The sequence below is a fragment of the Dipodomys spectabilis genome, unplaced genomic scaffold (assembly GCF_019054845.1).
Source record: "Dipodomys spectabilis isolate Male_0828 unplaced genomic scaffold, ASM1905484v1 ptg000051l, whole genome shotgun sequence".
NCBI classification, from domain to species: domain Eukaryota; kingdom Metazoa; phylum Chordata; class Mammalia; order Rodentia; family Heteromyidae; genus Dipodomys; species Dipodomys spectabilis.
In genome coordinates this window covers 18,467,201-18,473,200 of record NW_024870728.1, presented here as the reverse complement: position 1 = coordinate 18,473,200, position 6,000 = coordinate 18,467,201, and positions in this window count along the sequence as shown.

The following is a 6,000-nucleotide window of genomic DNA, read 5'->3' as shown; positions in this document are numbered from 1 at the left end:
TGGTCTTAACATGAAAACAGACCACACAAGTCATTTTTATGGCAAAGGCTGCAGGTGCCCTGAACAATGATGCTTTATAATGTGACTCAATGAACAAAGCCACAATCCCAGTAATTTCTAATGGCATGATGGCTAGGTGCTATAAGGGAAAGAACAAATCTGTTTTCTATAAAATATATTGTTTCTAATGGAAGAGACACATTTTGGGATTAAATTGATACTTCTAACTTAAAGAGCATTGCCATCCCTATCTTCTCTGTCATAATTACTCTCCTTGTTAACACCTCATAATGAGAAAGAAGCACAAATCCGTTGTGTCATTATACCTTGCTGCTGAACAGAAGTAACACAGCCATTAATGACTTTAACATATGTTCATGTTTTCCTGGCCACTGGGATTTTCATTTATCTATTTCTCCTTCAGGAGGCAAGACATGCCTGTTAATGACATGATTCTGAACTTCCTTGCCTGGAAGTTGGTTCTCAGAGCATAATGCTCAGGGTCAAGGTTAGAGGTCAGGCACCTGAGAGGGAAATGTCCAGGAAAAGAATTTTCTGTTCTCACCTTTGCTACTCCCAAGCCATGTCTGTCCTTATTACAAATAAGTCCACTAGGTGGCGATATAAATATGTAACAGTTAAAAAAAAAGACCATAAATTGACACAAGCTTTAAATGCCATCCAAAGGGTTCATCATTTCAAGAAAAAAATTGTTTCATTAATAAATATATTAAATATTCTAACAGATTTAGAGGACAATAAATTTTCATCTCGTGTCTATGAGTTTAGGTTATTATCAGTTATTCATTTAGTAATTCAAACTCCTCCCACTCTTTCTTTACCCTACTCCCTAAACAAAAGATGTGTTTATAATCTCACTTGAATCGTTTAGACAATTATTTTCATCCTCAATTCTTTTCTTGTCAGTTTAAGTTAGTCTTGGTCAAATTACTTAACCTCTTCATATCTCGTAGAGTGATATAATGTGAAGACGCACTAATAAAAATGATTATAAAACACTTTGCAGATTTTAGTGCCCCAGACAACTACATTGCTTTGAAGTCATCAGAAGTGTGACAAGTGTTCAGACAAGTACATAATTAAGCTGTCTAAACTGCATTAGCTATTGATGGCATTTAACTAGGGCTGACTCTTCCTATCTAGCTAGGAGTTTAAATTATGGCCTCTCTGCTTCTCGGAGTCATTACCAGAATAGAACTGGAAATGGGTATTTAAGAAAAATGTTTATGTGTATCTTTAGCAGCAATCATAAAAAACACCATCTGACTGAAATCTCTTCGGTTTCTTCTTTTGTTCTCCATAGAAGAAATAGTAACTCAATTGTTTCTTGGGGAAAATGGTGAATGACATTGCCTATAAAGACAAACCGATAGCAATAGTTCAAAATGGAGGGTTGGTGCGTAGCCTGAAAGTCCCAGCCTTTATGGTTCTGGGCCTAACTGCAGCCACATTAACCAGTGAAATGCCTGTTTCTCATGGGTGCCAACCCCTTGCTTCTTCATGCAAGAATTTCATTACCCCAGAAGGGCTTACGAGAATGCTTAAGATGTGGCTTAAATGCCTGCACCCCACACTAACCCCTCTTGTTGCTCACTAGACCTAGTAACTGAGCTCCATCCTAAAGCTGCTGCTATTGCAGTAGCAGAGTGACTTTGCTGTATTTCATCTGGGAAGCCACTGAGCCTTAGAGACATAGAAATCACTTTGATTATTTACAGCAAAAGAAATTTAATACTGGGAAATAGTTATTGGAGTGATGTAAGGACTAAGAATTCTTACAGGGGGGGCGTGTCACAAACTTGCTATCCTAAGATTAGCAACTAGGATTCTCCTAAACTGGCTAGAAGCCACTATTTTCTTAAATTTGGTGTGTGTGTGTGTGGGGGGGGGAGGTTAATGAAGAAATGATATATGTAGAAGGTTTAACCCTGGGATTCAGAGGTATCAGGAATTGGAATCATGGAAGAGGTACAGCCGTTACCCCCTCAGCAGCACAGAAGACATAAAGAAATACACAGTCTTCCCCCTCTCCAATCTCCCCCTGGTATTTTTCATTATCCAAATTCAGCTGGAAGCCAGCTAAGGGGAGACTGCAAAGGGAAACATGTGATACCACAATACAGAGCATGGCAGATCAAGGGTGAAAATAGAACAGAGGGCTTTGACTCTGGAAGGAAGATTGCTGCTGTTCCTGGGATTGATGCTAAGCAAGCTCAGCTCATCAGCTGCTGGCTCAGACCACGCTGATGGCTGGGGGCTGCTTTGCATCACCACCCTGTGATTTGAGTTATATGTCCTCTGTGAAAACCGTCTCAATTTTTCTAGAATCTCATAATATTTTAGGCCCAGTGGTCCATATTGTCTGTAACACAATTATTTGGTCCTCTCCTTGGAGCACAAAACATCCAGAGGGAGTTCATAAACAAGTAAGCAAAGTCATGCTACGATAAGACGTTTTTATTTAATTAGATAACAGGCTAAATTTGGTCTAAGGAACAACACACCTGCTAATAACTACCTTTTCAGGAACAATTCTGTCCTTTTGATGCATGGTTAATTTTTTCAGGACAATTTCCTGACCTCAGAGTATTAAAAATATAATGGGTATAAATCTTATTTCTCAAGCTTACTATGTAACAAATGTCACACTTATTTAAAGTCAACATGGCAAAAATGTGTCAGAGAGTTCAATGCTAGAGCAGCTGTGTGTGTGTGTGTGTGTGTGTGTGTGTGTGTGTGTGTTTGTGTGTGTGTGTGCCAGGGGTAGGGTTACCATCTTGTGTCCTGAGTCATAGAAAAATATAAGAGAACAAGAGTGGATAATGGTGAGCATGTATATGCTCAAGGTTCATTATAGACATGTATGAAAATGTCATAAAGAAATGTATTCTAATGTCACTTGCAAAGTGGATCATATGAAAGTGTACCCAAATGAGAAAAAAGGCTTTCAATCCTTATGCTATTATGGTCCTCACTGATATTATCCAGCAAAAGACTCTAGACTCTGCAGGCTGGGTGAGGGAAGTTTTTGTGTTTTCTGTTCCTACAATGACCAAATCACACTGTCTTTAGTCAACAGACCTAGTCACTAAGTGCCATTCCTGTGCTGGGATCCTTTATCCCAAAGCAACTCTTTCTGGAAGACTTCTTTACCAGGCCACCACACATTACTCCATTTGCCAAAACTCTGTCCTACTGAAAAATCCATGTTACTCTTATTAGGAGTGGTCATAATATTACTTTTTTGTAGCATCAGCCAATACACCAGTCCAAGAAGAGATCTCAGTGAATTAAAATACCTACTCTACTTTATTTGATTTTATAGGCATCTCATGACTTCCCTAAAAATCTCAGATGCAACTGGGTAACAGATCTTTGATTTTTGAGGTAGGGATGTAGATGATTTGTGATCTGTGGTTGGGAAGAGATCGTTCTGATTCTAGAGGCTGACAAGTTAGCAGTTTGTATTGGCGTGATGACGAAGTATAAGTGGAAAGTAGAATTCCTCTGAATTTTGTCACTGTTTCTATGCCTTTCCTTTCATTTGAGGAACTTGGCTGCCCTAGATGAGACTCTATATTCGGTTGAGTTTCATAGAAGATTGTGGAGAAGAAGCCAAAGCCTGGGGACAAAAGGAGAAAGAGGCATGGGTCTAGAGATCCATGAGAGGTGCTGGTATTGGTTTCAGATTTGTTATAGTTTACCTTACCAATAGGTTGAAGTCATTATGATAGATATGACATAGGTTCTTTCAAAAAGCAAAGAAAAACATGCATACCCTAATAGATACTTTGCCCTGCTGAACATTCTGCAGGGAGCAGAATATTCTGGCATGTTTGCAGGGACTTTGGTCACAGCTATACATGTTATATAAACATCATTCCATTGGAGAATGGGAGTTAACTTTGCTGGAAGTTCAGTGCGGATCATATTATCTATTCCATCTGTCTAGTTCCATATTTTCTGAGGGAGGCACTTCTACTTTTAGCTATGGTCAGCTGTCCTCTCTGCCCAGTGATTTTTCCCCCACAATAATCACAATCGGTTTTCTACTTCTTTTCTCTTTTTTGATTTTTTTAAAAAAAATCTCTCAAGTAGTCATGTAAAGGGTTTTCCATTGAAAAAGCAGTTTATGAACACAATACATCTTGATCAATGTCATCTCTTTCAACATTCTCACTCATCCCTTCCCTACTCTTGGATCCCTTCCCTACTCTCACTCCTTCCCTTCCTCTTGGATTCCCTCACTCTTACATTGGATTTTTGACAAATAAATGAAAGAAGAGAGGAAGAATGCAAGTCAGGTTTCTATTTAAATGTACTATTTTAAAATCAGATTGTGTGATACTCCCACTGTTCAATAAAACCATGTTCCTGAGAGCAGATGTGATGACAGGTTTGTAGTGCTACTTGCTGGAACTTAAGGCATGAACTCAGAGGAAGGAGTCCACAAGAATGCAACCAGGACAGAAGCCAGAAAAGGAGATTTATAAGAGCTCAATCCTCATGTTATACTGTATAAAACGAAACAGGAAAACTATGAATAGGCTGTAAATGCGTGTCATGATTTGGAAAAATTTTATGACCCTCTAGAGTTACACTCTTCTCTATTTTGATATTACTAGGTCCTTTCCAGAGTAATATACACTTTAATTTTCCCCCAACGATATCAAAGCAGCATTCTCAACAATGGTTGCTACTATGTCAGGAGTTATAGGTTTTACTTTATTTTTATTTTCGTGAAGTCAGCAGTTTCTAAAGAGTAGCCATAAGGCTATGTTTAAAGATCCAGCTTCAATAGCCAACATTTTAAGGCATGCATGGGTTCAAATGGTCGACCAGAGTGATGAGATAGATTATTAAAAAATGTGTTGATTGTATTTTCTTGGTTCTCCTCAAGAAATGAAAATTATGGTTTTTATAACTTATATTCTAAATATAGAATCGATAGCTTTTTAGATACTGCCATGCTCTAAGAGCATTGAATTTGAGTTTGCAAATGACAGTCCCTCTGCTCTTTTGTTTGCTTCCCATTTGAGATTGGCTGCTATAGTCCCTGACAGAAATACAGACAGCTTCTGCTTCCAGTGTCTGAGGATGAGGCCCTTCCATGGTATCATAAAGCCAATCTTTCCTGAGGTATCTAAACTGCTATAAGGTCTATTTGTTATTGATCCAAATCTGTTTACTTGAGGCTGAAGAATATCTTTCCAGTGTTTATAGAACTACCCAGAACAATCCATCTTTCCCCCAGGGACAGGACTACTGTTTGGAAGGACAGGCAGAATTGAATTAGAAGCATATGGTAGATTTCAAACAAATTGATTAGCAAGGGATAACATATTTACTTATGCATAACATAAAATTGAATTTCCTTGTGTCATACTTACCATACATTTTCTTTACATTTGCGTAAGGCTCTTTTCTGTAGTTCCTTGGTCTGGGGCAAGGTAATCTTGCTTCACGGTTACTATAACTAGGGGGGAATGTGTGTAGAAAGAATTGTGAGAAATCAAATGGAAAAATGATAGATTTGGGATTATATTTTATTGAATCTAACATGCCCACTGCTTACAAAATACCCCTTGTTTTATAGACTGCGGTGGATCTGTGAATTGTGGTATTTTTTTAATCTGAGAGATTATGTATCTAAATAGAGGTTGAGTCAGAGCCTTCCTTTTCTATTTTTATCTAAGGGAGGAATGGCAGGAACGGGGGCAGTACCACATGATATGACTATTTTTCTCCATTTATCTGACTTATCCAAAGCTCAGAGCAAATATTGAAAATGATTAGGGATTGGAGGATAGTATACATATTTTCTATATGATTTTTAAAATAGTATCATTGGAAACTGGCTAAAATCCTACTGGAGGCTTTGTGGATGAGAATAATCACGCCCATCTTTTCTATGAAGACTGCATTCTTAGCAATTCTTAGCTTTCAAATAGTATCAATAGCATTTATTAGGCTCAATCG